The following is a 7,495-nucleotide window of genomic DNA, read 5'->3' as shown; positions in this document are numbered from 1 at the left end:
GCTAATATAATGAGCATTAGAATGAAGTTTCTTTATTAACTATTTAATGCTCCTATAATTTTTATTAGGGTAAAAAAAAACAGGAGGACATGATGATATTTACTATTTTTACACACCAGAGGATTCAAAAAAAATTGTGAATCTAAATTATGCGGGTTAGATAATGTACAAATGGTTAACATTGTTTGTGTCATATCAGTCCGTCAGAAAAACAGAGAACCGAGAACCGTGGATTTTCACTGGTATTGGTACTGTATACAAAAATGTTGGTACCATGACAACACTTTTGCATATTCACGTGTAAATAAAAGAGAATGAATGAATGAATGATGCATTTATATAGCGCTTTATTGTGTATTGTTGTACACCCAAAGCGCTTTACAATGTTGGGGATTATTAGGAGGCCATGATTGACAAGGGCCAGGGGGGCAATTTGGCCAGGACACCAGGGTTACACCCCTACTCTTTACGAGAAGTGCCATGGGATTTTTAATGACCACAGAGAGTCAGGACCTCGGTTTAACGTCTCATCCGAAAGACGGTGCTTTTTGACAGTATAGTGTCCCCATCACTATACTGGGGCGTTTGGACCCACGCAGACCACAGGGTAAGCACCCCCTGCTGGCCTCACTAACACCTCTTCCAACAGCAACCTAGTTTTCACAGGAGGTCACCCATCCAGGTACTGACCAGGCTCAACCCTGCTTAGCTTCAGTGGGCAACCAGTCTTGGGCTGCAGGGTGATATGGCTGTGGCCATAAGTAATTATGTACATTGTTAATTTTTTTTAATGCAGCTTATAATTTGTTCACAAAACATTCTTCTATACGCTTATTTTTTTTGTCCTGTAAATAATTTTTTTTTACACATTTAAACAAATTGTTCTATACATTACTGAAAGCACTTTTTACAACTATTTACAACATAGCTTAGGTTTAACATCAGAAAAAAAACATTTTGAGCCCAGCCCTGCCTCCATGTATTCTGGGGTCTTTGGGAGGTGAATCTCTTGGCGAATGGCCAGCACCTCCTCAGCGACTCAGAGAACAATGCGGTGACAGTGGAACGAGGCATGTCAAACACTCTGGAGAGTGGAGACCACTCTGTATGATGTACCACTGTCCAGACAGAAAAGAAACACCAGGGTCTGGATTGTGGCACCCCATCACTGTTGCCATTCACTTCTCAGAAGATCCAGCAGCACTGTCAGGGCCTCCCTGCTCAGCCAAAAATCAGGCCGTGTGTCACAGTCATTAAAAAAACCTGCCCAGCACTGGCACATTCAGCTTTATCCTGCAATACAGGGGTCTGGTCTGATTTAGGGAAATGAGGAAAGCACTAATTGTGTAGAGCTATCACAAAGTAATTGGTGGAAGAAATATGAGTTACTTTATTAAAGTACTTTCAGTATAACTACTAATAGTGCATTCAGGAAAAAATGCATGCATTTAAAACCTTAAGTATTATCCTTAATACTGTAATGTACTTAAGGTATGAAGAGTAAAATAAAAGTAGCCTAAATATTCTGCAGAAAAAAATATACTTAAGGTATTGAGAGTAAAAGTAAAGGTATACAGTATTGTTCTGAAAAAATAATTTGTTAGGATGGTTTTGCATTAATATTTCTGCTGCACTAATGTGTATGTTGCATTTTACTTTTGAATATGTTCAAGGTTATTAAATTTAAAGTTGCCTACTAAATATACTGTTGGGTAGTTTAATCTACAACAATGCATAATGTTGTAAAAAACATATTTTTATAGTGTTGCTGTCTGTGAGAAAAAAAGAAAACTTAGTATTTCATATTTGTTCGAGAATACTTAATGAATGTACTTCCTTACAGTCCACCTCTGATTATTTTGAAAATGAAAGTATCAACATTTTGTCAGAATATTAACACATTTTTGCTAACTATATCAAAGGCTGCATCTGAAGGACTCAGACCGGCCATACAGAGCACTGTTCATCTGTGACAGCTGCCACTGAACATTGAGCTGTACAATGCTCTATTTTTTTTATTCACAGTTTTATTTTTGCTAACCTGTCTACATATGATGACCATGCTCAAGACAATAAACTATATAAAATCGCACCTTTGTAAAATATCAGCGGCCTCGGTCTTGGCTAAGCCTGAGGTACATCACCGTCTCCTCCATTATGACGTAAAACATAAAAACAAAAATGAGCAAGTCTGGCTCCACCTGTCCTGGCAGGATTGTCCTCTCTTCAGCTGTCCTCTTGCACCGTTGCTATGCGACAGAGCGCTAATCAGGAACCTCTGGTGTCACAATTAGGAAATCCTGCGAAGGCGGAGCGTCCTTCATGCACTTCGGAGGTCTGGCCTTCGAAGCCCGTGGCCTTTGAAGTGTGCGCACTTAACTTTGGGACACAGCTATATGCCTTGTCCAAATACCCACACTTGCGGTCTTTGCACTTGACCACTTGACTACTTATATGATGTATTTCCTGTATTTGGCCCAAGTGTTCAAGTGAGCATGAAGACCACAAGTGTGTGTTGAACTTTTCATTACCTGATGGGACACACTTATAGTATTATAAAAATATAGTGTTGTAAAAAAAAAACATAGCGTTATTTTTATTTTTATTTTAAATACTTTGCATTTTAAAATCGCTTTGGCATTTTTAAGACCTGGGACAGTCTTGCGCACTTACTTCTTGTCGCGTGCACGCACTCTCAAGTGGCCCAGACCGCAAGTGCGGGTATTTGGACAAGGCAATAGTTTCTGGCATCACTCTCGTCCCGTGACCAACCCCCACCCATCCCCGCCCCGGCTTCAGGTAAGATTTCACTTGAGCTAAATTAGAAAAAAAATACAATTTTGTTAATTCTGTGACACTTCAAAGGTAACGTTACTAGTAGGCACTCGGTGTGCTACAGCACAGGTGAAGAGACGGGCTCATTTCCAACTAACGTTAACATGTTTAGCTAACGGTCACGGTAACTTAGCGATTTTTAATATTATTGTTAGCGCCTTAATGTATTTCCAGCCATTTCTCGGAGGGAAAATGTTATTAAAGCGAAGTCCTAACTGCTTTTCCGCCGCGTTTTCACTGTTGTAGGCTAACGTTACCAGAAAGAATCCGTTTCTACGGTGAGCTATTGTTTCTGTTGCTTTTCAACTACAAAACTGAGTTTAAATTCATTATTGAATAATAATTGTTTGAGACTGTAAATTATTAATGTACTTGTTTAACTCTAGATGTTTATTTGTGTAAATGATGTGTGTGCGTTGAGCTCTGCACGAGCTGGGAGCAGAGTTGCCATGGAAACGTCTCTCGCTGCTGTTTTCACTGCTTTCAGGTAAGTTTAGTCCCTAAAATCACACAAATATTACATACAAACGTTCCTGACACGTTTCTTACTTGTAATTGACATCTTTCTATTGAATATTTATTTTATAGAAATGGTTTAGCCTCATCGCAACCGTTTTCAGACGAGGTAAGGTTAGGCTAACTCTGTAGACTGAGCTCTTGTTTACGAAACTTTGGGCTTTTAATCAAATCTTCATGTGTATATGAGATGTTTTGATAGATCTGTAAAGGTTTTGCTGGCGATTTGTCAATGGGTTATTGGAAATAGGATAATGTACTTAACCTAAACATATACACTGTACTGGGAACCGATGACGTCACTTACATGGAGAGTGTAATCGGCTGAAAACAAGTTTAAACTCGTTTTGATCTTTCATGGTAAACAAATATTGATAAAAACTGTTCTGTGATTTCAGGAGGACAGAAAGAAACTCTACAGAACAGATGGGAAGCGCCAAGATTTCAACATTTCTGAAGGAGCTGCTGACGGAGACATAGAAAATACAGGTGAACTGAAGAAGCTCATGAAATGACTTAATATGTTTTTTTTCACAATATATTTTACCTATATCCCCATGCACCTGTTATTTCCTTTGGCAAAATTTATATATATATATATGTATATGTCTATCAGGGCTCCAGACTGCGACCAAATAGTTGCATTTTGCGACCATTTTTTCCTGCTGGTGTCCAACAGCTTTTTAGAGGTCGCACTGGTGCGACTGAAAAATTTAAATATAATTTTATTTAAAATTAATGCGCAGGCGATTACGTTAAAGGCTCATACAATCACTCTCCGTTTTCACTTCCCCTCCCCCGCCATTCTATCATGCTCTCAGGTACACATGCTCGCTCAAGGTTATCAAAGCACGCTAAAACGCTTGTCTCACTGACTGTCATTTATTAGAGCTCATGATGAAGCGGTCTATTACCTCATATTTTAGCAAAAACGCCTCAACGTCTAAAGACAGTATCTCAGCTGAAGGAGAGACGGCAGATCCAGACAAAGAACAAGAAAAGGAGCAGGCGAGTGAAGGGCAAACTCCTGCAGCTAAAAAGAAATGTGTTAAATTCCGTACACAATGGCTGTGAGAATTTGAATGGCTAAGGTACAAAAAAGAGAGTAATGAAATGTATTGTGTATATTGTACACAGTGTGGAGCTAGCGCAGGAAACACAAAATTTGCAAAAGGGTGTTCAAACTTCAAACATGAATCTATAAAGCTCCACACTGAGAGCATAAAACATAGACTTTGCAGAGATGCCTGTATGGCACGAAGCACAGGCCCTCTCGCCGCCGGCTTTAAGCGACGAGGCTGCGAGTCGAGCCTCCGAGATGACTGAACTTTTGGCAAAGTTCAACACGGCTTATCATATCGCAAAAAGCGAGATGCCCTTCAAAAAGTTTAGGTCCGAGATAATTCTTCAAAAGAAAAACAGAATTTCCATCAATCCAACGTACGCAAATAAGGAGTATTGAAATAGTACACTTACCAGTATACTACTAGTACACTGATATTTGTATACTTACTACATAAAGTATACTTAAAAGTATACTTGAACTTTACTTAAGTATACTTGCTAAAATAAACTTGAAGTATACTACTTTTTGGTAAGGGAAAACGTGAGCGTACAAGTTTCTTTGCCTTTTAGTTTTCACTCATTTTATCAGCTGCTAGGTGAAATTCGCACATCTGTTCATTTAGAAAAGTAATAGGAAACCTTTCCTGAACAATTATTCAATTATGAGGTATTATTCATGTCTGTAGCACAAACAGAACAGGATGAGTTATGCTTCACAACGGTTAGGGTTAGGGGTTTGTTCAGATATCTAAACTTATTATGAGCAGTGGTAAGAGTAATGCTTGCCATAACAAACATTATTAAAGGGATAGTTCCCCCAAAAATGAAAATTCGCCCAAAGACATTTGGACATAGTGTTGTATTAGAGGTAAAAAATTATATAAATACTGTTCGGTTTCTGGCACAAACCGATCGTTTCGTGTCTTAGGACATCAGTGTGTCGTCATGAGCCGCAGGGTTTAATTTGGATTTGTCTGTGCATGTTTTTTTTATTCTCATAGATTTTGTTACCATTGCCATGCATTATACGACTGATAGACTGCAACGGTTGGACTTAAAAATCATCATATGTGTTCTACTGAAGATACAAAGTCACCTACATCTTGGATGCCCTGGGGGTAAGCAGATAAACATAAAATTTTCATTTTTGGGTGAACTGTCCCTTTAAGAAGAACATTTGCTCAGATTGTTTCCTTTTCTTCAGCCTTAAATAGGACATTTATGTTTAGGCTGGAATACAATATGCCAGTAAATCACTTTTAATTAGGATAAATGCCAGATTAGATTGCACCAATTGTTTTTTATTTTATTTTATGCTTTTTAATAACTGGCAGCTCATTAGCGGGCTTGTGAGCTCAGACTTTCAGTCCTTGTAATTAACACCAACTTTGTCAGCAGTGACTGACCTAGCTGGACACCTAGACCTTCATTTGAGACTGACTTGTAGGAGTTTCATTGGTTATTAGGGTTTAGGAGTTGGGGAGGTGACTCACAGTGAGGGACAAGGCTCAAAAGAGTGCTCTAATAGGTGACATCCCATCCGTCTAGCCCTTCCAAGGCCTGCAGGAAGATTAATGATGCTGAGATGGCCAAACAAGCTATCTGCATCTACATTAGTATTCTTGGGTGGCACAGGGCATTTAGCAGTCTTTCAGCACAGATGCCATGTCAATAGATTGATAAGACGAGAGACACAAGGACCCTAGAGTCTGCGGTCAGAGAGTGAGTTAACTGGGCTCATTACAAATATGGACAGTCAAGACCAGATACCAAACTCAGATAGTGATGACAGCCAAGTCAGTTGTATTACATCACATCTGTGAACTGGATGCACAATGATAATATTTCTGATGATTGAAATGCGATACATTTCATGGCACACAGAAAAGGTTTAATAGACCAAAGACCAGTATGATGTTTTTCAATATTATTATTAGTGGTGTTTTCTAAAAGGCAAGCATCACTTTTACTAATGCATTACTATTATTCTAATTACATTAAAAAAATAAAATTAAAAAAACACACTTAGAAACGCATCCCTAGAACATTTGGTTTTTATTTTTTTGTCCTGAACATAAGGTAGAAAAACTTTACAGTTGTGCTTTTCTGTACCATTAGGGCTAATATGCTATTGCTATAGCATGAGAAATATGTGAAATTAATTGCTAATTTGTTCCCCATCCCTGTCAGGAATCCCTGCTGTTAGTCAAAGCAGGTGACAGCTTGAACACATTTGTGCTGTCTGAGATCGACTTGAGGATGATGCCGATAAGGAATGACACATGCTATCCTTGTTCAAGGATGCTTTATGTACATGAGAGGGCATGCGCACATTCTGCACACCTATTTTGATAAGGTGAATCACAGTAGACTGGAGCGGAATGGGAACAGCTTGTGTTTGCCTTGTCATTGTTAATTAAGTGTAATTGTCATTGCCATTGTCATTCTTCCTATGATATAGAGTATTGTGCACTTTACTCTCAACCTGCCCAAAACTGAGATTTGTGCCTGCTTTGTTTTTAAGAGAGAGAGAGTGAAAGAGTAGTCCCATCACCAGCACTCTTTTAGGCTTCAGGTAATTTTCAGGAATGCACAGGCTAAAGGATCTTTAAACTGTCCCATGTTTTCAGCTAAACAATGACAACTGCCTACAGTATCTATTAAAGGGGTCATATGATGCTTTTTTAAAGATCATTTGGTGTAACAGAATATGCTGACATGCTTTAATGTTCAAAAAACACATTATTTTTCAAATACTGTACATTATTGTAGGTCCTCTATGCCCCGCCTCTCTCAAACGCTTCGTTTTCTACAAAGTCCCTCCTTCCGACAAGCGCAGTCTGCTCTGATTGGCCAGCTGACCCAGTGCATTGTGATTGGCCGAACACCGCAAGCAGTCGTCGGAAATGTAACGCCCCTTACCATAATCGCGAGCTTCATCTTTCAAAATAAATGTAAAGACAGAGCCTGAAAGGGGAAAAGAGTCGCGTGTCAGACACAGTGATGAAGCTGGTATGTGTGCAGTACACACGCCATGGTTAAGACAGCTGACTCCACTGTGATCTCTCTCTCTCTCTCT

At 39.1% G+C, this 7,495-nt stretch overlaps 1 long non-coding RNA gene across 1 annotated transcript; it reads left to right on the top strand.

Annotated features, from left to right (window-relative positions):
• The first annotated feature begins 3,059 nt into the window (after nucleotides 1-3,059).
• Nucleotides 3,060-3,835, top strand: LOC107679698 (uncharacterized). The gene is made up of 3 exons (XR_001633082.1): nucleotides 3,060-3,113; nucleotides 3,222-3,322; nucleotides 3,750-3,835. It is a non-coding gene; the product is annotated as an uncharacterized LOC107679698 (long non-coding RNA).
• Nucleotides 3,836-7,495: the final 3,660 nt, after the last annotated feature.

The sequence above is a fragment of the Sinocyclocheilus anshuiensis genome, unplaced genomic scaffold (genome assembly GCF_001515605.1).
Source record: "Sinocyclocheilus anshuiensis isolate Anshui unplaced genomic scaffold, SAMN03320099.WGS_v1.1 scaffold696, whole genome shotgun sequence".
Lineage (NCBI taxonomy): Eukaryota > Metazoa > Chordata > Actinopteri > Cypriniformes > Cyprinidae > Sinocyclocheilus > Sinocyclocheilus anshuiensis.
The sequence above is the reverse complement of the archived record's forward strand: the minus strand, read 5'-3'. Positions and strand labels throughout refer to the sequence as shown.